General features: G+C 42.5%; 1 protein-coding gene across 2 annotated transcripts in view; it reads right to left on the reverse strand.

The window, feature by feature from the left end:
* LOC308286430 (synaptotagmin-2-like) overlaps positions 1–25,259 on the reverse strand; it is a 66,370-nt gene that overhangs the window by 30,727 nt on the left and 10,384 nt on the right. Inside the window, exon 2 of one of the 2 annotated variants that reach the window (XM_080727449.1) lies at positions 18,952–19,084. The gene's annotated coding sequence lies outside the window, so the exon portion shown is untranslated. The remainder of the gene's footprint in view (positions 1–18,951; positions 19,085–25,259) is intronic. The other variant, XM_080727450.1, reaches the window with a different exon arrangement.

The following is a 25,259-nucleotide window of genomic DNA, read 5'->3' on the forward strand; positions in this document are numbered from 1 at the left end:
TGATTTTGCGATGGAAATGACGTCATCGCCGGAAACAGGAAATGTATCGTCTCTCAGACGTAAACAACATGTTATTTTTGCATTGGAAGCCATTACAGCAGCTCCGCTAAATCTCAGCGTCAATACGTCGGATTTTGATCCGGTTTGAAGTGTCTGTGCGTCTATTGCGTGCCCCAGGCGATAGTCGCTAAGTTTTTTTAGACCATCAAGCGCGCGTATGGCGTGCACGGCCCCACGCTCTTCCATGCTAACGCTAATGTTAAGTGGATGGCCAGGCTGCTATCATGGGGCCTTATAGGAATCGCCAGAGACCTTAATCGTTGGCGACATCTAGTGTACATTATATAGACTACAGCCTACTATAATTTCATGCATTTTAGGGCGATCTACTGTGACTAATAATATTCCTGGCTTATAAGCGCACAAGCATATTGTAAAATGGCTGGGAATGAGTTTTAATATCAGTGATGTCAGAATGCAGACTCTTTTACCCATTTATACCCATATATGGTGTTCCGTGATGTCAGTCAGTGATGTCGGGCATTGTTTCAGCAATGCGGCTGTTACCATGGCGGTAGCCTGGGATAGCGCCCCTGCAAAGCCTCTATCATAGTCCAAGGTGAAGAGCTATCCTAACCCTCACTGCGGTGTAGTTTTCTAGCTACCACCTAAAGATTTCTAACAAATCTAGGTGATAGCTGGAAAACTACACCACGGTGAGGTGATAGCTCTTCACCCTGGACTATGATAGAGGCTTAACTGTAGCTCACGACATTTTAATTGTATATAAAATATATGTAGCCGTTCGGATATCTTATTTTACATCAGTATTGTTCATGTGAACTGGTTTGTTTAGGTTCATTATCATAGTAAAATCGCAAAGATTTATCACTCGTTTTCCACCGCGGATCACTTCCTCATTTACTCAAAGCGGACAGCAGCAGGAGTCATGTCCCCCACCACGTCCTTCTGAGAAGCCAGAGGAGCCTATGAGATCTGTCGGGCCATAGAATGTCCACGTTAGGTTAGACTACCATGGCGGCGACAATGTTTAGTATCAGTGATGTCAGCATTCGGGCGGATGGCGGACAGACATTTGGTAAATTCATAGCACCGACCCGAATGAAAAGAAACACACATACTTATTACACACACACATGCATATATGTGCCTCGAGTCTCCGCTCTGTATACACTCCAACTCCAAGAGCCCTTGAACTTGAACCATGAACCTGTAGTACACTCATTCTCATCATCCATACTTGAAGATGGGACTACTTTGAGGAAAGGATCTGATCTAGAAATAGAGCCACAATGACATGATTACATCGCAGGTCAGGTCAGGTGGATATAGTGAGCTTTGTGCTCAAAATAGCACAGCAGATCAGTTAGTTTATTTTTTATTGTAACCTAGTTTCTATTCTGTTTTATTGTGCACACTTTATAACATAAAGGAGGGTTAGGAGGTTGCTTTCATTGGTTGTGGGGTCATGTGATCAGTGACATCATGAGGTGTAATCTGTAAGCCAAAAAAAAAGAGTGACCCCACAACCAATCCTCCAGTTCTAGTCAACACAGAAGGGAGGGGATTTTTTCTAAGGTATATTAATGACATAGTTCAATGTTGAAAATGAGTAGTATTCCCCTTTAAGGGTTATTTTATACTTTATATAGCAATCGATTATTAATCGATTGTGTTGTTAAATGATCGATTAATGATTATCTTTCATAATCGATTGAATCAATTACTTTGATTAACTGTCGCACTCCTACTGACGTGGCCAGGGTGATTGGTCAACGTGTCTCCCCTCCCCTGAGGGAGGAAGTAGCGGACTGCACCCTCTCAGCTCATACAGGGACTGCTGCAATGCAGGGGTTTCCCATATAAATATGAAGACAGACAGACTGTGTGATCAGCAGCTCACACTTCCAGGGGTGTCACACCAAATTCTGGGCCCTGGGTGCAAGGATTCACTGCGGGCCCCCCATGAATGTTCTTCATATAGGGGGAGGGGGTTTAACCCATTTAGACTGGGAACGCATTATAACGCATTATTTTGAGCTCTAACTATTGAAAAATAGCAGATATACAAGCTCACAGCGCGGCACCGAGTGCCGCGCTGTGAGCTTGTAGATCTGCTATTTTTGAAAATCTTGAAAATTTGTGCAAGTCTTTGAATATTTTTGACCCGATTCTATAAATGTCTTCTAAATCCTTCTAAGGTTTTTTGATAAAATGATGTTTCTATGTGAGTGGTGGTCAAACCCCAAAATTATATGTATTTGGCCACGGAGCCCCATCTCAAAATATTTAGTCCTAGGGACCTCCCAGAAGCAAAATTTGAGTCACAAAAAATACATATATTCACATTTTCACGACTTTTCAAAAATAGCAGATCTACAAGCTCGCATCTGCTATTTTTCAATAGCTAAAGTACTTTCCCGTCTTCCACTCCCCTTTCTTTATTTCTTCTTTACTTCCTACCATTCCTCTCCCCTACAGATACACACAGACATAAAGACACATATTGTAGGCCCACGCATACTGTACAACTGTGTGAACTTGGCTGCGTGGTTATGGTCTCCAGCCATAGCAAAGCAAGTAACTTGATCAGTGGTGTAAAGTAACTAATAAGTACATTTACTTAAGTACTGTACTTAAGTACAATTTGGGGGTATTTCTTGAGTACATACTTGAGTACTTACGATTTCCAATATTTTTACTGCTACTCTATCTCGGATCCAAATATTGTACTTTTACTCCACTGCATTGACGGTATATGAAAGAATTCTACGCATTGTGAGCTTGTAGATCTGCTATTTTCAAAAGATTGTTATACATTTTGAAAACTTGAAACTGCATAATGAGTACTTTTTACTTTTGAATTCCTGACTTTTACTTGTAACGGAGTATTTATACATTGCAGTATTGATACCTTTGCTAAAAGTAAAAGGTTTGAGTACTTTTTCCACCACTGAACTTGATATGCAGTAAACGTAGTGCTCTAGAAGAAAGCCCTTTGCTGGGATGATGACATTATGGTGTCATTCTATGAAGGATGGGAGAGGTGTATGAGGTCTATATGGACATACAAGTAACACCAGAACACCTGAACAGAGAGACCTTTATCCACTTAAATCACTGGTTCCCAAGCACTGGGTCGGGACCCATTTACGGGTTGCGGACTCAGTTTTATGGATTTGTTTTTAATTATTATTATTTCAAAACATTTTCAAAATACATTACCAAAAAAGAAAAAAAAATACCATGATTTTTCTAAGTAATTTCATTAATAAACTAGAAGCAGCGCTCTCCGAGCAGAGGTCTCTGCCAGGTCAGGTAGGTTATTGTGGCCTCCTGGTGGCGCTATAATAGGCCAATGTGAAAAGGGCGCCATGTTCTGCCTTTCACAGCAATTGAACGCTGCGTGCATGATTTGAGGCATTTTGTTTCAAAAATGTGTTTAGCAAAAGTCGACCTGCTGGTAGCGCTATAACAGGGCAACGTGAAAAGGGTGGCATTTGTTCCTCGACGTAGTGGGAATATGCGTGCAACATTTCACGGATATCGCAAGCTGCGTTCATGATTTGAGGCATTTAGTTCAAAACGGACGAATCCTGCCAACTTTGGAAGCCAATAATAGCCAATCTGGATAAAATATGAAATATCTGACAGATGCGCCTTGATCGCATGTCAACAATTTGTGTGATTTTTGGTTGTAATCTGAAGGAGTAATATCCCAAAATGTGTTTTGCATAAGTCGACCTTCTGGTGGCGCTATAAAAGGCAGGTGTGAAAAATGCAGGGCAAATGTTTTTCCTTGGCCTCTAGAGAGTGCGCATACAAAGTTTTACACTGATCGAATCGGCATCTACAAGCTCACGATGTTGTGAGCTTGTAGATCAGCTATTTGTGTCTAATGTTCGCTCCAGATTAGGGAAGCTATAGGTTCATGTGGTTATAAGACAAGCTTACTTTCAAAGGAAAGGCATTTTATTATGATTTAGTTGCTGAGAATTGGGCCATTGTTTACTATGTGTAGATATAGGTAGTGTAGGTACTGTGTGAGTGCTTCAGCCCTTTTACCAGTGGCACTGGCAACGAGCTGTGCTGAGGTGTGTATGAAAGGAACATTTGATAGATGTTTTAATTAAATCTAGGGCTACATTTAGGAGAAACCCCCTCTAGCTGTTTGAAAATGGCTGGTAGTTTCTGCACAGTGACATCACTCCTTTATACTCTGCTACCTCCATTCGATTTTTCAGACGACCTGGCACTACTGTCACACAGTCATCATCAGATGCAAGACAAGACCATAAAACTTGCAGAGACGTCCTCACAAGTAGGACTAAATTCATGAGGCTAAAACAAAAAACAATGAGGATGAATACAACCAGTGCAGAACCAATCTCTCTAGGCGACACCATGATAGGAGAAGTAGAGTCCTTCACAGTTTAGGCATTTACAGTTTAGGCATTTAGCAGACGCTTTTAATCCAAAGGGACTTACAATAAGCAGGTTATACACATCACTATAATAAGCAAGATAATATGTCAGTACATTAACAACAATATAAGAAATGCATATAGGAATATCAATCTAGAATAACATAGGTAGACCGCGCCTAGTCAGTAAAAAACCTCTAAAACCTGAAAAATGCTATCTAGCTTCATGTATGGTCATTGAGGGAAGGGGGAGTGTTACTGTAGTGCTATGGGTTTAGGTGGAGTCTGAAGAGGTGAGTCTTCAGTCCACGGCGGAAGCTAGTGAGTGAGTCTGTATAGTTCTGTGTGCGACAGGGAGTTTATTTCACAGTTTGGGGGCCAGGAGGGCAAATTGTCTAGGACGAGTGGATTTTTGTCCTGGGGTTTTTAGCGAGGGTTCTGTCAGCATCCCTGTGTTGGCTGATCTGAGTGAACGGGTGGGGTTGTAGGGATCGATCAGGTTTTGAAGGTATGGGGGAGCCATACCTTTGGCTGCTTTGAAGGTCAGCATCAGTGTTTTGTATTCAGTGCGGGCCGCAACCGGGAGCCAGTGGAGGGAGCGGAGAAGGGGGGAGATGTGAGAATTTTGGCTGGCTGAAGACCAGTCGTGCCGCGGCATTTTGGATCAGTTGGAGAGGTTTAAGTGCACAACACATGCTGGGAGACCAGTGAGGAGAGAATTACAATAGTCAAGTTTTGATATGACCGATGTCTGGATGAGGAGCTGGGCTGACTCCTGGGTGAGGAAGGGTCTGATTTTACGGATGTTATAGAGTGTGAACCTACAGGACCGGGTGACTGATGCAATGTGTGCCTTGGATGATAGCTGGCTGTCCATGACCACACCAAGGTTTCTAGCAGTTGGAACCGAAGTCACTAATGCATTATCTATGGAAATAGCTAGATCTTGCATGGGGGCAAGACTTGGCTGCCTATTTAAGGAGTATCCTCAGCAACCAGGGTGGTACGGATGCAGATGTGAAAGCTAGGATTGGATAGGCAAGACAAGACAAGAACCACACTTTTACTGCTCAAGAACATCTGGCGCTCTAGAGAACAAAGAACCCAAATCAGAATATTCAACTCCAATGTATAATCCGTCCTGCTTTATGGGTCAGAGACTTGGAGAATCACAAAAAACACAATAAACAAAGTTCAAAACTTCAACAACAAATGTCTCAAACGAATCCGGAATATACACTGGCCGGACAAGATCAGCAACAGCGATCTGTGCATAAAAACGAAACAACTCCCAACAACAGACGAAATTGGACGAAGAAGATGGAGCTGGATCGGGCACACACTGCGCAAGACAGAGCCAAACACCACCAGACAGGCTCTGACTTGGAACCCTAAAGGGAAGAGAAACAGAGGCCAGCCAAAAAACACATGATATCACAGTCATCATGTTTTGAAAATGCTACACTGCTAGTTTGGTTTAGAATTGATCCCTCTAAAAATGTCCCCCTGGTATTTAGATCTCTGATTGGCTAGCCGCTAGACAACCACACATGGAGCAGCCTCATCGATGCTCTGTCTAGTGTCTACACTGTAAAGCAGCGCTAAAGAGAAGTCAGCGCTTTTTTACAGTACTGTAAAAAAAGCGCTGACCTCTCTTTAGCGCAAGTGCTGACCTGTTGTCAAGTTGAGACAATTGCATTAGTGCCAACCAGTAAAGCACAATGACACTTAGGTAGAATATTCCAAAATAGCCTCCTTATTGAAAGTATTTTAGCACATAAACAAACAATCAAGTGAACTATGCGGATTCTGCCAATGTGTTGTATAACCTTGTAGAAAACCCGGTTCTGCATTTTGGAGCGGTGACTGCCGCTCCAGTGTTTGACTGTGTGTGTATGTACCGGTATGTCTGTCCCTAAGTAGGGATTGGGTTTGAAGTAGGGTTTGATTTTATTTTTATTATAAAAACTAAACTGGTGCCCGTTGGGAACGATGCAAGTTGGAAATCAATGCCCCACCCAGTTATGCAATATCCGTTTTACCTGTTGTCAGAGTCTATCTACAGTACCTGCTGTACCTGTCTGTCTGTGTCCCTCCCATAAATGGAGTAGGCCAGTCTATTATGTCATATTGATGACATGACATCAGTGTACTACAGGGCCCGGTTTGAACAACAGGATCTCCATACTGTACTGTATGCCTGCCTATACTGTATGGGCATATCGGTCGGATTGGGGGATCTTGGCAACCGCCTATCCGACAACTCGATGCCAGGCACAGCACTTCCTCTAGTCATCGGTGACATGTTGTGTTTGATGGTTCTTCAGATATATGAACTACAGGCACACGGACAGACTAGAAAAAGTGCTCCTTGGAGCACAGGTCTCCACCAGGTCAGTTTGCAAAAACAGTCCCACCCTAATTTACAGTACACTAATAAGACAGAATAAGACAAAATAAAGCCATAATAAGAAATAATGTGTTGGTAATTAGAACTAAAAATGTTTTATTAGACAGAAACAAAGACAGAATAAGCTTGTCGATCTGCTATTTTTTTTTAAATACGATTTTTTTTGCAAGTCTTTGAATATATCTATTTAAAAGCGAACATTTGTAACTCAAATATTTGATTCTGGGTGGTCCCTGGAACAACATATTTAGAGGTGGGGGTCCGCGGCCAAATTACCTGTAATTTTGGGGGTCCTTCACATGAAAAGGTTTGAGAACCATTGATTTAGAGGAAGGATTTAGAAGTCGGGTCAAAGATATTCAAAGACTTAAGGACCCCCAAAATTACAGGTAATTTGGCCGTGGACCCCATCTCAAAATATGTTGTTCCCGGGACCACCCAGAATCAAATATTTGAGTTACAAATGTTCGCTTTTAAATAGATATAATCAAAGAGTGCCACGCTGTCTTATTCTGTCTTTGTTTCTGCCTAATAAAAAAATATTAGTTCTAATTACCAACACATTATTTCTTATTATGGCTTTATTCTGTCTTATTCTGTCTTAATCGCTCACTGCATTCATGATTTCAGGCATTTTGTTCAAAACAGACCACTGAAGCCAATCTTAGCCAATCAGGATAAAATATAAAAAAAATCTGCTGGAGTAATACCTTTATTTAAATGTCTTTAAATAGTAATTAAATCGTTATAAATGATCGAGCGACCAAACAAAATGGTCGGAATACCCATTGCTCCATCCTAGCCAAAGCCTGTCTGACCAGCCATGCCAGGCAGCTCAAACTCATTCTCACTAATCTCACCAGGCCACAGCTCAGCCAAATGCACAACACAGCCATGTCAAAACCCAGCGACATTCTGTTTTGAATTGGAAAAGAAGTCTGTCTGTGTGTGTCTGTCCCTCTGTGTATCCCTCTGTGCTTGGTCCTGATCCATGGTCCTGCTGTGTACACTATTAGATGGTGTCTGAAAGACACACCAATCTCAATATAATCAAAACAGTTATTTATGGCATACAAGGCAAGGTTTTAACACTTGAGGCTCTATTTTCGTCCATGCCTTACCCCTTATCCCCAAACTTTGCCTTGTTTTACTTTTTCTTTTTTTCAAATAGCCGATCAACAAGCTCACAAAGTGTCGATGTAGATTTTTCAAAATAGTAAAAAAAAAAAGCAAAGAAGTTTAAGGATAAGGCATGGACGAAATCATAGCTGTAGTTGTATTTGGCCCTTACATTTGCCTCCATACAGAGTTCAGAGATCAACTTTCACTTAATGGAAACGAGAGAATTAGGATCATGAAGGGGAATTATTGTGATTTCAACTCTTGCATGTAGGCTACAATTCCAGAGAATCAGGACAATCAAGAGATTTGAATGTCCCAGTGATGGGTGTGTGTGTGTGTGTGTGTGTGTGTGTGTGTGTGTGTGTGTGTGTGTGTGTGTGTGTGTGTGTGTGTGTGTGTGTGTGTGTGTGTGGCTGGTTGTTAGAGGGTTACAACAACTTGGGATGCCAAAAAAAGAGGCAAAAAGGCTGGCAAAGTATTGTTCTGTCTCCGCTATAATCGGCAGCCGCCACATATGGCGGAGACGCTGTTACTTATACCCGTAGAGTACAAAGTGCCTTGCTATTGTATCATGAGGACATATGACATGATTTTGTAAATGTAACTCTACTGCACCTATAATATTTGTGTCCTTGTATGCATCTCCTTTGTGTGGACATAAATAAATGGTTAAAATGTGTGTGTGTGTGGCATTTGCATAATCATTTCTCGTATCGCAAACACAAAAATCATACTCACAGGGGTAACCCCATTAATAAACATAACAGACAGTGAGTCCAATGTCCTCTTTCTAAATGACTATTTTCCCATGTGATTTTGCCCAAATTATATTAGCTTGAAGGCATGGCATGCAATTTGCTATTGCAATTATGAAGCCCACAAATGTTACCCTCACCGTGCCAATCACATGAACCACTAGATAAGATAAGCTTGAAACCTAGATCGGCAGACTTAGACGTCTTGCCTTCTTTTCAACTCAATCGTGCAAACAGCATAAAAGTACTGAAACTGAACGTGAAATCTGCCAGGTACCAGTACTGAAAGTGTGTTGGCATTGTAGCTTTAAATAAGACTTCCACTAAACACCCTGATAAAACACACTACAGACTACACCGTAACGATAAAGATCTTATGAAATCACTGTAAAGATTTCATAAGCTCTTGTCTACATGGTATTATTGTTCATTTATGTTTCCTTCATGTAGGCATAGACATGGTCTATCTATGTTTTCTAAATCTATTTTACAGTATGATTTTGTTCTTTGTTTTAGCCCCTCTGCCCTCCCACCTTTTGATTGATTGATTGAATATTATTTATTAGAGGTTTGCATATAGGAAAGGGTACAGGACAGTACAGTTCACTGATACAATTGAAGTCAATTCAAACAACATTAAATGACAGACAAATAAAACACAGTACTATGAAAATATCATCATAAGACAGTCGGAAAAACAAAATAAAAAAATAAATGGTATTTACAGTAAAAAGATCAGGGGGAGGTAAGGATAGGCTTTGTCTTTTTTACCAGTGTCGAGTTGCAGCTGAATAAATGTTTGCCCGATGTGAGGTAAACAAGCCCAACCCGCCAGAGACAGCCCCTCCTGAGTAGGCCAGCCCACTGAACATCTCTGAGGCTGACGTGAGCAGAGCCTTCAAGCGAGTGAATATCGTGCAAGGATGGAATACAAGGCCACGTCCTCTGAGCTTAGAGATCAAGTTTGCTGGAATGCTTGCTGATATTTTCAAACTCTCCCTCTACCAGGCTGTTGTTTCCATGGGCTTCTAAGATGTCCACCATGTGTCTGTCTCCAAGCACCCCAGGCAGGGTAACTAGTACTGGAGACCTGTAGCTCTCACCTCAGTTATATATATAGGATGCAAGGATCAGTGTATGCATAGACTGATTGCCAAATATTACATTAAATGCCTATGTAGGAATTTCTAAGAATAAATTGATTACACAAGCAAATACTATGTTTTTCATAGTATTTGGAGCAGGCAGACAAAATGTTTACCACTGCGTGAGATCACAAGCCACAGTGACCTTGTTGTTGTCAAAAGCTAAACAAGAACTATGGCATGAGACTGAATGCACAATCCTACACAGAGCTACCTCTACGCTTGTACTTCACAGACACCAGGATACTGACCAATGACCATGATCCTGCACCAGGATACTGGCCAGGATATTGACACCAGGATACTGACAGGATACTGACAAATGAAAGTGTTTAAAATACTGCCAATGTCTAGGTGAAAATGGGCAGCACCACATCTTCACCATTGACCCTTAAATCGGAAGCCCATCAGGGGCGCATGCTGAGTCCTCTCCTCTACTCCTTGTACACACTCGACTGTGTGGCTACACTCCAATGTCCTCATCAAGTATGCTGACAACACTACGGAGATGGGCCGGATCGTCAATAAAGATGAGAAATCCTACAGGGACGAGGTGCTGTTTCCACCCGCAGCTTCCTCAGGTCCTGGCAGCTGCAACCCATGGCTTACCCATGCTGGCTAGGCAAACCAGCGTTGCAAACATATGTGTTCTGTGGAGCAACCCTTTTTTATTCTCTGTCTGTGAGCAGCTAATCTCCAGCACCACATGACCAATCGGCATGAAACTTTGTACGCACACTCCCTGGAGGCCAGAGCAGAACCTCTGCCCCAGATTGTTCACACCAGGAGGCAAATGTTAGCAAAACACATTTTAGAAATCTGTCCAACATGCGAATCGGGGCTCATTATTTCTATAGTCATGTGATCAAGACTGATCCGTCCAATTTCAGTCATATTCCATCCTGATTAGCTAAGATTGGCTTCCAAAGTTTCCAGGAGTGGCCCGAAGCCTCAAATCATGAACGCAGCGACCGATTGAACAAGAATGAAATGCCACCCTAACGCAGGGAGACGCAGTTTACAAAGTGGATTTGTATTTATTAAATAATCCAAAACAAACAAAGGCTGAACAGATGAGGTGTGGGACAGTGGGACTCAGTACAGTCAGCAGTGTGATGCGTGTATGCATGAGTGGATAGTGTGGGTGAGAGTGTTGCATGTATTAACATAAATGTTGAAATGGTGCAGAGTGGGTGAGGCACCAAAATCTAAGGAACTGCCAAAGGACTGGGGACACCCATCACTGGGGCATTCAAATCACGTGACTGTCCTGATTCTCTGGAATTGTACCTGCAAGAGTTGAGATCACATTCACAATCATTTTCCTACACCATTCTCTCGTTTCCATGAAGTGAAAACAGGTTTTAGGGGTAGATTAATGGAAAAACAACACATCTTACTATTTCCAAATTAGTTGATCTTAACGAGTTTCAGAACTCTGTATGCTCTCAGACTCATACAAGTTAACGGATGGAGGCAGGGGGGTGTGCACCCCTGGGGGTATGATATGACCATATTTGGTGTTTGACCCCCTTGTGACGGGGTCTGGAGGTTGTTATGCTGTGGGGCAGTGGGGGGCATTTTCCATTGTGTGGAAACATTTGTGCACATACGTACTACGTATGTATTTACGTACCTACCTACGCACGCACGCGCGTGCGTACTACGTATGTATTTACGTACACACACACACACACACACACACACACACACACACACACACACACACACACACACACACACACACACACACACACACACACACACACACACACACACACACACACACACACACACACACACACACACACACACACGCAAGGCACTTGCTCAAGGGCACTTGGACACTATAGATAGAACGGAAGACATTCCATTTCCCAGGAAGCCACTCTACCTCCTGAGCCACTGCTGCCCCAAATCACGTCATCAAGATGTATAAGCTTGATTATTCAAATCCCATTCCAAGTCGTTCTGACTGCTTTCCAAAGTGTGTGGGCCCTGGGTAGGCAATCCGGCTGGCAGAGACCTGTGCTCAGAGAGGAGCACAGTTTTCTAACTGTAAAGTCATGCCATTGAGGCTCTCATTTAGCTGTTAAATGCCACCTACTTCAGACAGGCAGATTGACTGTAACAAATACAATACTGCAGAACGAATAGTCTAGCAACAATGTTGTTGTCTCCGCCAGGCCGAAGGCATGGTCTTGACATTGTTTTGCACATTATCCACCAAGTCTCATTTCATCTATTTAGCTAAATCCAAGGCAATGACTCTAGCCTAAACGACAACCATCAATCATTTAATCATCTCCATGGTCATGGGGAGCCATGGCCGCATTTATTTCCCCATTGATCAAAGTACTGGGTTTCTATGCCACTCCCAAAGCCTGTGAACACCAAGGTAGGTCTTCTGTTGACAGCTGATTGAAGTAAAACCTATAGCCTATTACAAAGATGTTTATGAGGTTCTGCAAAAAAAAACAAAAAAAAACAAACATTTTCCATAATGAAAGTGGGGGGGACACATTCCAGTGTCCTCTCTATTCCAGCACCCATTGTTGAATGGAGCCTATTATCTCCACTTCTATTCATCTTGCTGTAAGACTGTCCTGTCTAGAGTACAACTCTAGGTCACTTCAAATTAGGTCAAGCAGGCACTTCTTTCCCCCCATGGTGCTCCAGCTAAAATCCTTTTTTCCTCATTTGTTCTTCTCACAACACACATACGCGTGCGCACACTCACACACACACACACACACACACACACGCACGCGTCGCGCACACACACACACACACATGTGCGGTCACACACACACACACACACACACACAGCTGGCCCGCGCACACTCAACATGCACATATACGCACATGCATTCCTTCAGAACTCATGCGCACACACTCAAATAGTTGCACGCACACTCCTTTTTCTCCAGCTGATACTGAAAATAGATTGGCCGACTAGAGCTGCATGTTGGTGCATTCAGGAATGGTCAGAGCAACAGAGCAAGAAGAGTGTGTGTGTGAGAGACAGACAGACAGACAGACAGACAGACAGACAGACAGACAGACAGACAGACAGACAGACAGACAGACAGACATCACAGGAATAAGATAAAGAGACATACTGCTAAAGTGCTGAGATAGGTAGAAGGCAAAACAGATAAAGACAGTGATAAATGAGGGCAAGCAAGAGAGACACACACTCTCTCTCTCTCTCACACACACACACACACACACACACACACACACACACACACACACACACACACACACACACACACACACACACACACACACACACACACACACACACACACACACACACACACACACACACACACACACACACACACACTTCACCACCCCTACAAGAGGTATTGCGTTGCCCCACTCCATGGATCTGGGGCAACATGACAAACTACAGTAGCACTGTGAAAGATGTAATAATTGGGACATGAGCTCAGTAACACATTTTGAACCTTTTATGTCACAGTTTCTACATTTCCTCTCCTCTTTTCTTTAGTCTAAAAAAAACAATTCTGAATCTTGTTAATGAAGCTGTGTTCTCCCTGCCTTTGGTGAGATGGTAATTGCTTAAGTATGGAGGAGAATACATTTCTAAGCAATTACCGTGAGATTGTCATACCAAACATTCTAGTTCAAAGGGGGGAAAAAGTCTAAACAGAGTACCAGATCGAGCCTGACTGCCTGTCAGTGCATGGCAAAACTTGACGTCTTCAATTTTCCGCTTCAGTAAATTCACAAATCTGCAGAGGATTTGTCATCGGGACAGAGGGAGACAAGCTGACTTCATTAAGAAAGGTCTTTCTCAGCAGTTCCTCACCAGTGTCTGTGTGTTCTATCTGTATCCCCAATCAGAGGGACTCTGTGTGTCTTCACAATGTGCTGCTGTTTGCAAGTGGTCGGTGTGTGCATTGGATCAGATTCACACCATCTTCTCTACATAAATGCTACACTGTTCACTGTTGCATGATGGTGTGGTTGTTATCTACTGTTAAAAGATGCTGCCTGACTGGAAAGAGATGGGAGGTTTCGATGCCAGTACCAGCTTCTCACCAGTAGAGAGCACTATTCTCTCTTACTTTACAGGTTATCCTCCTCCATAGCAATTCTGAGAGAAACCGCAGGGCAAGACAATCCTCCATGACTCAGTCAACCATGCATCTAGATATTGATGACCAAACCGGCAGCTGTTGTTATTGTGTTCACCAAGCCGTCAGGCTGGGGGGCAAAGACTATTTCACCCGTGTGTGTGTGTGTGTGTGTGTGTGTGTGTGTGTGTGTGTGTGTGTGTGTGTGTGTGTGTGTGTGTGTGTGTGTGTGTGTGTGTGTGCGTGCGTGCGTGCGTGCGTGCGCGCGTGCGTGTGTGTAAATGGTAAATGGTGCATTTATAGTTCCTTTATCGAAGGCACTTTACAGAGATTGTGGATTACATCCACCCATTCACACACACATTCATACACCGATAGCAGAAACCTCGGTGTGTGTGTGTTTGTGTGTGCACGGCTAATCTCAGACTAACTAGATTTTCTACTACTACTGACTTTGTCGGTACACATTATCTCTGGAGTATATGTATATTTCCTTTTTAATATTCTGTTCCGATTGGCTATGATTGCTAACACAAAAATCATGAACGCATGTGTCTGATCTACCCTAAAAAAAAGACCTCTGGGAACTCAGATTGGATCTACCGCAATCATACATTGATGAGGTTGGTGTGCAACCCACACACACGCACATACGCACACGCACGCAACACACACATGAAACGCACACGCTCACACACACTCACACATTCATGCACAGGTGAACAAAGTTTCAGCTGACGCTGGCACTCATCAAATGTATTAATTTGCCCCCAAAGCGTTCTCAATTGATCTGTTGAAAAATATTGATCCACCGTTGGGGACTGCAGAGGTCAGTCTGTCACACTCACTGGAGCCATTAACACAATATGCACAGATCTAACTGGCTGACACAGCTAGATTAGTGCTAATGCACTAATCTAGTACCCAATAGTATGAAGTGAAAATATTCAGGAGAATCTGTTTAAATGATGGTGTTCAGTAGGTTAGTAGGCCAGGAATATGTGCATGTGTGTTTTAATACCAAGAGTGAGTTGAGGGAGTCATAACAGCAGCTAAGCTTCATGGTATCTAGTCGGACTTATCTGAGCTTAGGGCAAGGAGACGGGAGAGGTCCCAAGAAATGCATAAACTAAACACTGTCATTCTCCTATTACCCTCTCCTATCCAATCCAAGTCCAACCAGTGCCACTACTACCGTATACACCAACACAGGGACCTGCAGAGAATGTTAGAGAGGCAGGGGCTGAACTGTCTAAAAGGGCCTTTTGGTGAAAATATTGAAAATAGCCGACCTCCAAGCTCACGACGCGTTGTGAGCTTGGAGGTTGGCTATTTTCACTATAGCATTCATGGTCTGGAGAGGGCACTTTTTTTACAGCCTGATAAAAGGGCAGGGGCTCAAGCCCCCTTTGATGTCTATGTGTGCACATGCCATGCCTGCACCAACACATTATATTCTCTCAGGCAGTGTATTAGAGGCCGACTGATGGACTTTTGACCAGCTTGACTGTCCCCAGGTCAAACTATTAAATACACAGTAATATCTTCATGTGTCACAACCTACAGTACCTCAACATGCTAAAACATACAATAAAACACATGATTGTAAATGGGTTCCATAAACGTGCCATGTTGTGTACACACATGGATGCACTTGACAAGCTGTGGGAGAGGATCTCAATTTCAATTTAGCTACGAGATTGCAGGGGTCCCACAAAATCCTATTTCATGAGCCATCAAGCAGATGTGCTTCAGGCATGTTTCCTGAAGAGAGGGACACTCAGAGACAGAATATTGCTGCCTGAAGGTCTTACTGTTACAACACATCCAACATGACTACTGTTTAAAAATCATTTATCTGTGACTTTGAAGAATAGCTTGATAAAATGTGATTATCTCGTGAATGTGTATCATTGCCATACAGCATGTCCGTGCCTATTGCACCTTACAGAGGGACTACTGTACCTTGGGAGATGACAATTTGTCTGCTCAGCATGGTCCAATCCAATCCAATCCAATGTATTTATTTAGCACATTTAAAAACAACTCCTAGTGTACCAAAGTGCTTTATAGATCATATAAACAGCCACACTGAACTACAATAATAAAACATAGTAGTCAGGCAACATAGTAGTGTTATAACATTAAAAACAAAATGATTCAGCCAACAGGGGGATTCAAAAGCTTGTGAAAAGAGAAGAGTCTTGAGCCTGGATTTTCTATTGTTTACCTTTCTTAACATTTATAAATAATTATATTTTACAATTGTCTTCTTGTTCTTTTTCATATATATGCAACATGTGTCATATCACATAGGCCTTATATAATCTACTGTGTATTTGATACTTACTTCTTTGCTATTAGGTACTGTATGTCTATTTCAGTTTACTGCGATACTGTACATTGCAGCACAGTATGCACCAAGGCATATATTCCATATGTGTGTGTAGATGATATACACACTGCTGCCCTGAACATGTTCTGTGCCAAAAGGAAGACCTTTCTCAGTATGTCAGTAGAGGAGTATCCCAGTCATGTGTAGTCTACACATAATACCCCTGGGGACTACACAAACTATGCATCACTCTTTTGCCCTTCACTATCATCACACAGCCCTGGAAACCTCCAGCATGCAGTACTTTTCATCCCACATTCTGCTGCGTAATTCCATAGACTATGATAAATAGGGCACTACTGTAGCTACTGTAGGGCAAAAGAAGGGAATGCACCATATTTTACCTACTGGGGTCCATTTTAGCAGGTCATCTTTAATTGCCACAAGGAAGAAGATTTAAATGCGCAAGGGCAAGAAGTCTTTACCAACAGCAACTACTCATTATAGTCAATTATAGTCAACTTATTGCAAGATTTCCAATATAAATACTGTAACTTATTGGAAACGGCGGTGACGCATTTCATTTATATGAGCTGGGTTTAACTGGTAATAGGATGACTCAATTCCATTACAATCTACACAGAGTGTGCTCTGCGGACTCAGAAGGCCTGCGCTCCATTCTCGCTGAGCTCAGCAGTTCTGACCTTGCATGCACCTCATCAGAGCATTTACTGTATTCCAGTGCACTGATGCCGCACGCCATCCATTCTAAAGGCTGTCATAATGTATTAAAAGGCTGTTGTACCTTTAAAAACTCTAACGACTAAATTGCCTGGTAAAATGTTGAATTCAATTGATGTCCATTTGTGAAAAGACAATCCTCTTTTGTGAAGTATAACCATTTAGATTTCCTGAGGTTGATCCCCCCCCCACTCTTTTATGTTTTTCATGAGACCAAGAGGCATTCAAAATAGCCGCAATGCTCTGCTTAGTGTTTAATCAATATGCACCTATCTAGACCAAGATTGCATTCGGTCAATGAGAAGTAGTCATTGTATGTCTCAGCACTCGGAGCAATCCTGTCTCAAGTTCTACACTCAGACACATTTGCCACTATTATGTAACATAATGCTGCAGCAATGCATGACGCTACGCACTGGGACCGGCTCTCCACTGAATGCTGAAAAAAGTTCCACTCTTTTCCTTTGCAGCATAACTGAATGAGATGGAAATGACAAATAATAATAATAATAACAATTTCTTGAGGCTTGTTGCCTCTGCTAAATACCTAAATTGTCATCCTGATAGAGCAAAGCTCCAAACACCAGTGATAATTGAGCAGTAGTAGCTATGGCAAGGAAAGGAAAGCTGCTTACCTCACCCAGAGATGAACTGACTCCTATAAGAAACTGAGTGGAAGTGCAGAACAGAGAAAGATAATTATCTCGGCGGGGAGGAAGAAAAAGTACAATCTTAGTAAAAATGTGCACTTTGGCTCATCCAACTGTGAGATGATATAAGCCCCTTAAGTTGGTATTTTTCCTGGCAGGTCCCAGGTGCACCCCAGGGGGTCTCTCTCTCTCTTTTGTGAAAGACCACACACTCACACGCACACTCACGCACACTCACCCACAGTCATGCAAAAGTGTTGTCGCGACCCGAGGTGCTGAGATAATCAGGCTGGGTGGAGGAGAGGAGAGAAGTAGACGCGCACTTTGTCATTCTAAAACACACTGGTAACCAGCGGAAGGCACCAGACTTTCGGTGCAGTTGCACTGCTGTATTTCCCGGCACTGTTTCCTCATTGGTTGAAGAGCTACTCCATAAAAACCTTCCTTGTCATCAATTGAGCAAAGGAGGGAGGGATGAGAGAGGAGGGGGCATTTTCTATGGCGCATTAAGAACTGCACGTTCCTCCTCTTTTTTTTGTGCTTCAGGCTCTCACTCTCACTGCTTTCCTACAGACAGGGGAATGCTGAGCTTTGAAATATTTACATGCAGGGGAGGGAGATGGTGGTAGTGCATGTGTGTGTGTGTGTGTGTGTGTGTGTATGTGGGGGGGGGGGTGAAACCAGTGGGAATCGATGAGTGCTGAAAGGGGCGGTGCAGACTGACAAGTCCAGCACTGTGCACACGCTCCCATAACGTCTGATTTTTGGGTCCACTGTCTGCACCCCCTGCTCCAAAACACACACAAACACAAACCCCCCCCCCCCGCCCCACCAACACCACCACCATCACCGCCAGTGTAACATCTATGTGGGACCAGAGTACAGTGAGGTGTGAGAGGCAGAGTGGGTAGCGGATAGGAGAGAGGGAGGGAAGAGGAGAGGAGAGGAGAGAGGACCAATTCTCCCTCACTCACACACACACACACACACACACACACACACACACACACACACACACACACACACACGCGCGCGCACGCACACACACAGAGCACAGATACACGTGATGTTACACATTACATGTTAATGCAGCACACACACACACACACACACACACACACACACACACACACACACACACACACACACACACACACACACACACACACACACACACACACACACACACACACACACACACACCGACTGCGGAGGCAACCATGCAAGGCACCAACCAACCTGCTCATCAGGAACAGAAGGGGCTGACTGTGTCTTGCTCAAGGGACACTTATCACACACAGGCAGGAGGAGCCAGGGATCGAACCGGGAACCTTCTGTCTCCCAGGCGGCCGCTCTACCTCCTGAGCCGCTGCTGCCGGGATGGGAGAGGAAGGGAGGGAGAGGAGAGGAGAGGAGAGGATGGGTGTTAGCACTCTGTACTGCTTTGCTGCAGTGTAGGTGCAGGCTGCACACGAGAGACCAAGTTTCTCCAGCAAGTCGACAGACGGTTGCTGTGACGCTCGAGCAGACTCAGCAGCAAAATGAAAAAAGGCAGCCAGTTCTCCTTTCTCCTTCCGTTTTAAAAGCGTGCACCTGGTGAATAATGTAGACCAGCAGAAGGTGGAGCACAGAAAATACACTGCTCACAGCTGTCTCATTAGCAACTTAGCAAGGATCAGCCTACAATATGTGGAAGGATCTGGTAGAGGCACCAGAATGCAAATGAACACAGTAACACACATTATGAGCGAGTCTTTTAGCTATATGCGGATTCTATTCATTAATGGCTGTAGCTTGGAGAAGAACACATCTTTTATGGGGATCAATTTTATACTGCATTTAATTATTTTAAGTTATATTAGATACCGGTATGCAGGACAGGTCAACATGTTGCACAGAGACAAGACTTTTTCTTTGTTTTGTTTAAATCTCCTGTCTGCTTTCTACAGTTCACTGCAGCGGTTTTAATTAAATTGACTTAATGAGACCCATTCTGCTATCTGAAATCAATTGATTGCTTGAGTTCCCACTGTGGACAGTTGGGGAGAGCTATGTCACATGGCCACTGCAGGCTTCCTGAGGGGTCGTCTCGTCTGAAAGGATTCCCTGGCTGTCTGTGGCTCGTTTTTGTGCATTATAGAGATGAGATTTATGGCTCTTTGAAGTGATCTGGATCTCTGGGATCCGTTCCTTTCAAAGAGCCGTTCAAAAGACTGGCTCATTTGAGTTACTAGTTACTTTGTAGATTTTCATTATAATTACAAATTCACTTCAACCCTATACATTTCAACCATACATATAGGCTACATTTCTGCCATTTGAAAATAGCCGATCTACAAGCTCACAATGCGTCGCAACGCGACGCATTGTGAGCTTGTAGATCTGCTATTTTCAAATTATTTTTCTACATTTTCTACATTGGAAAAACTGTGAAATGGGACATTCTGCATAATGACTATTTTCTACTATTTATATTTTACGTGCATTTTGATACCGATACTTTTGTACTTTTACTCAAGTAGGCCTACATTTTAATTCCAAACTTCTACTTGTGGCAGAGTATTTCCACGTTGCAGTATTGACACGTTTACATAAGTAAAGAATGTTTTGTACTTATTCCACACCTGTTAATTTACAAAATGAACGGCTCCCTACTGCGAACCGGATCCCATCGTTCATTTCAAAGAGCCGTTCAAAAGACTCGGTTCGTTCGGGAATGTCTCATCTCTAGTGCATTACCGTCAACCTCGGCCAGTGTTAATCATAATGAAGCAGACCATTCTACTGGCACAAAATCATTCTGAATGTTATCTCAGTGCCCAGCCGATTGAGGTGAGCTCAGCCATGCAGTATCCATGCAGCCAGAACAGGGTTTCATAAAGAAGAGAGTGACTTGTTGAAATGCTTGTTTTATGCTCTTAATAAAAAATACAAAATAAACTTCATACCATATGAGTCAGACTAACAGAAAAGAATATTGTCGTTTGTCGGATGGAAACCCTGTATGTCCAAAACCGTTAATTTTGTATTTATCATTTTAAAAAAACAGCCGATCTACAAGCCGATACAAGCACACGTAGATCTGTTGTTTTCACTACTATTGTGCGACGGCCTTGTGTGGTGAAGCAGGGCTTTACTTTATGAAAAAACATACACATTTGAAACTTGGAGGTTTCTGCCTGACAGTGGCGTTATGCAAATCCAATGTTTGTGATAGCTGCTGATTTACAGTAGCACTGCTAAAGCATTTTGATGGAGAATAACAGGACATTGGTGTGACTGCCAGTTTCACCATTAGGCAAATTACATCTCCTTGGAGTCACGCCAGAGCCTTTAAAGCAAATGGCAAGCATGCTCCGTCCTAGAGGGATGATGCATTTCATTGCCATCAGAGGTACAGTATGCAGGCCTAGTACCCTTGACGCAGGAGCGGCCAACCATGATTTCTCAGTCCATTACCAATGATTAGAAAACACCCCCAGTGACTCAGAGGTACTGCATTGCTTCACCTCTCTGTATCCTTTTAACTTTGATCACCATTGTGACCATAAGACACAGATACTGTTCATCCTGAGAGGGACTAATAATAGCCTACCGAAGAACTAGGGGTGGGCGATATGGTGATAATTATCGTTGAGACGATACAATGTCTCCACGATATGCCTTTTCAGAGGTATCGTATGTGATACAATTGAGGGAGCCTTGTAAAAAATCCTGTTTAATCGTAAATACAGAGATTCATTGCAGAATTCAATTTAAACCTGCATTTTGGTCTAAATCAGTAGTTCTCAAACATTAAAATGTCAAGGTCTCCACTTAACTCTGACAGTATACAAATGAAACCAAATGGACCTGTAAGGGTCCATTTGGTTTCATTTGTATGCTGTCAGAGTTACATACTTGTAAAGTTCAATTTAGACCTCCCAAAAGGAACCCAGAGAGTCTAGTTTTTGTCAAGTTACTTGAAAAATAACCATAAAAACCAACATGAAAAAGAATTGATAAAATCGTGTATCGTGATACAGCTTGGGAAAATATTGTGATATTGTATTTTTCCATATCGCCCACCCCTACGAAGAACTATATTCATTCAGACTATAGTGGTTTTCAACCAGTGGTCCAGGGACCACCGGTGGTCCTTGAAGGGGTTCCAGGTGGTCCCCAGCTAAATGGAGAGGTGGTAACCGAATGGACCCTTATAGATCTTTAACTCTTACGGGCCCATTTGGTTTAATTTTACACTCTCAAGAGTTACATTATTCTTAAACATCTGTGTTGCTTAGGATACTTTACAAGAAGTCTACACAATTAGAGCATGTAGAAGAATTGTTATTTTGATCAACATTTGCCCTTTATCTCGACTACTATGGTAGCCTACCACTTCAATACAGCAATTCTATCCAATGACAACAAAATATTCTAAGATTTGGTTCTGTGTAAAGACCCACAGATCTACAAGCTCACAATGCGTTTTGATGCTTGTAGATCTGCTATTTTCAAAAGATTGTTTTACGTTTGAAAACTGGGACATTTTGCATAATGAGTAGTCTTTTGGTACTTTGAGTAGGCCTACATTTTGATGCCAAATTCCAATAGCCTACTTTTGTATTTTTACTCAAGTAGCCTACATTTTGAGCCTACATTTTGAATTCTGGAGAATCCGGACCTTTACTTCCCAGCTGGCACACGACGTCCGTTGACGTTGATTTTTGGTTGGATTTAGGTCGCGACGTCAGCTAACCAAAATCCAACGTTGGACCAACGTCAACTTCCAACGTTGTATCAACGTATTAATTTGACGTCAATTGACGTTGATATTTGGTTGGTTTTAGGTTGTGTTGGTAACTGACCAATAACCAACGTCTGTTCAACGTATTATCCCAACGTCATCCTGACGTCGAATACTGACATTCTGTTGTCGGATTTTTGACCAAACCTCAATGTCTGCCCAACGTTATTATGACAACGTCCACACAACGTTGCAGTCTAACATCATCAGACGTTGATATTTGGTTGGTTTTAGGTTGTGTTGGTAACTAACCAATAACCAACGTCTGTTCAACGTATTATCCCAACGTCAGGTTGACGTCGAATACTGACATGCTGTTGTCGGATTTTTGAACAAACCTCAATGTCTGCCCAACGTTATTTTACTAACGTCCACACAACGTTGCAGTCTAACATCATCAGACGTTGACATTTGGTTGGTTTTAGGTTTTGTTGGTAACTAACCAATAACCAACGTCTGTTTAACCTATTAACCCAACGTCAGGTTGACGTCGAATACTGACATGCTGTTGTCGGATTTTTTACCAAACCTCAATGTCTGCCCAACGTTATTTTACTAACGTCCACATAACGTGGAAGTCTAACATCATCAGACGTTGATATTTGGTTGGTTTTAGGTTGTGTTGGTAACTGACCAATAACCAACGTCTGTTCACGTATTATCCCAACGTCATCTTGATGTTGAATACTGACATTCTGTTGTCGGATTTTTGGACAAACCTCAATGTCTATCCAACGTTATTATGACAACGTCCACACAACGTTGCAGTCTAACATCATTAGACGTAGATATTTGGTTGGTTTTAGGTTGTGTTGGTAACTAACCAATAACCAACATCTGTTCAACGTATTATCCCAACGTCAGGTTGACGTCGAATACTGACATGCTGTTGTCGGATTTTTTACCAAACCTCAATGTCTGCCCAACGTTATTTTACTAACGTCCACACAACGTTGCAGTCTAACATCATCAGACGTTGACATTTGGTTGGTTTTAGGTTGCGTTGGTAACTAACCAATAACCAACGTCTGTTCAACCTATTATCCCAACATCATGTTGACGTCGAACACTGACATGCCCTTGTCGGATTTTTGACCAAACCTCAATGTCTGCCCAACGTTATTTTACTAACGTCCACATAACGTTAACATCATTAGACATAGATATTTGGTTGGTTTTAGGTTGTGTTGGTAACTAACGAATAACCAACGTGTGTTCAACGTGTTTTCCCAACATCAGGCTGATGTTGAATCACTGACATGCTGTTGTCGGATATTTGACTGAACCTCAGTGTCTGTCCAACGTTATTATAATAACGTCTACACAACATTGCAGTCTAACGTCATTAGACGTTGACATTTGGTTGGTTTTAGGTTGTGTTGGTAACTGACCAATAACCAACGTCTGTTCGACTTATTATCCCAGCGTCATCTTGACGTCGAATACTGACATGCTCTTGTCTGATATTTGACCAAACGTCAATGTCTGCCCAATGTTATTATGACAACGTCCACACAACGTTGCAGTCTAACATCATCAGACGTTGATATTTGGTTGGTTTTAGGTTGTGTTGGTAACTGACCAATAACCAACGTCTGTTCGACGTATTATCCCAACGTCAGGTTGACGTTGAATACTCAGATGCTGTTGTCGGTATTAGACCAAACCTCAATGTCTGCCCAACGTTATTTTACTAACGTCCACATAACGTTGAAGTCTAACATCATCAGACGTTGATATTTGGTTGGTTTTAGGTTGTGTTGGTAACTGACCAATAACCAACGTCTGTTCGACTTATTATTCCAGCGTCATCTTGACGTCGAATACTGACATGCTGTTGTCGGATTTTTGACCAAACATCAATGTCTGCCCAATGTTATTATGACAACGTCCACACAACGTTGCAGTCTAACATCATTAGACGTAGATATTTGGTTGGTTTTAGGTTGTGTTGGTAACTAACCAATAACCAACATCTGTTCAACGTATTATCCCAACGTCAGGTTGACGTCGAATACTGACATGCTGTTGTCGGATTTTTGACCAAACCTCAATGTCTGCCCAACGTTATTTTACTAACGTCCACACAACGTTGAAGTCTAACATCATCAGACGTTGACATTTGGTTGGTTTTAGGTTGCGTTGGTAACTAACCAATAACCAACGTCTGTTCAACCTATTATCCCAACATCATGTTGACGTCGAACACTGACATGCCCTTGTCGGATTTTTGACCAAACCTCAATGTCTGCCCAACGTTATTTTACTAACGTCCACATAACGTTAACATCATTAGACATAGATATTTGGTTGGTTTTAGGTTATGTTGGTAACTAACGAATAACCAACGTGTGTTCAACGTGTTTTCCCAACATCAGGCTGATGTTGAATCACTGACATGCTGTTGTCGGATATTTGACTGAACCTCAGTGTCTGTCCAACGTTATTATAATAACGTCTACACAACATTGCAGTCTAACGTCATTAGACGTTGACATTTGGTTGGTTTTAGGTTGTGTTGGTAACTGACCAATAACCAACGTCTGTTCGACTTATTATTCCAGCGTCATCTTGACGTCGAATACTGACATGCTGTTGTCGGATTTTTGACCAAACATCAATGTCTGCCCAATGTTATTATGACAACGTCCACACAACGTTGCAGTCTAACATCATCAGACGCTGATATTTGGTTGGTTTTAGGTTGCGTTGGTAACTAACCAATAACCAATGTCTGTTCAACGTATTATCCCAACGT

The sequence above is a fragment of the Nannobrachium achirus genome, assembly GCF_963921795.1.
Source record: "Nannobrachium achirus genome assembly, chromosome: 6".
NCBI classification, from domain to species: domain Eukaryota; kingdom Metazoa; phylum Chordata; class Actinopteri; order Myctophiformes; family Myctophidae; genus Nannobrachium; species Nannobrachium achirus.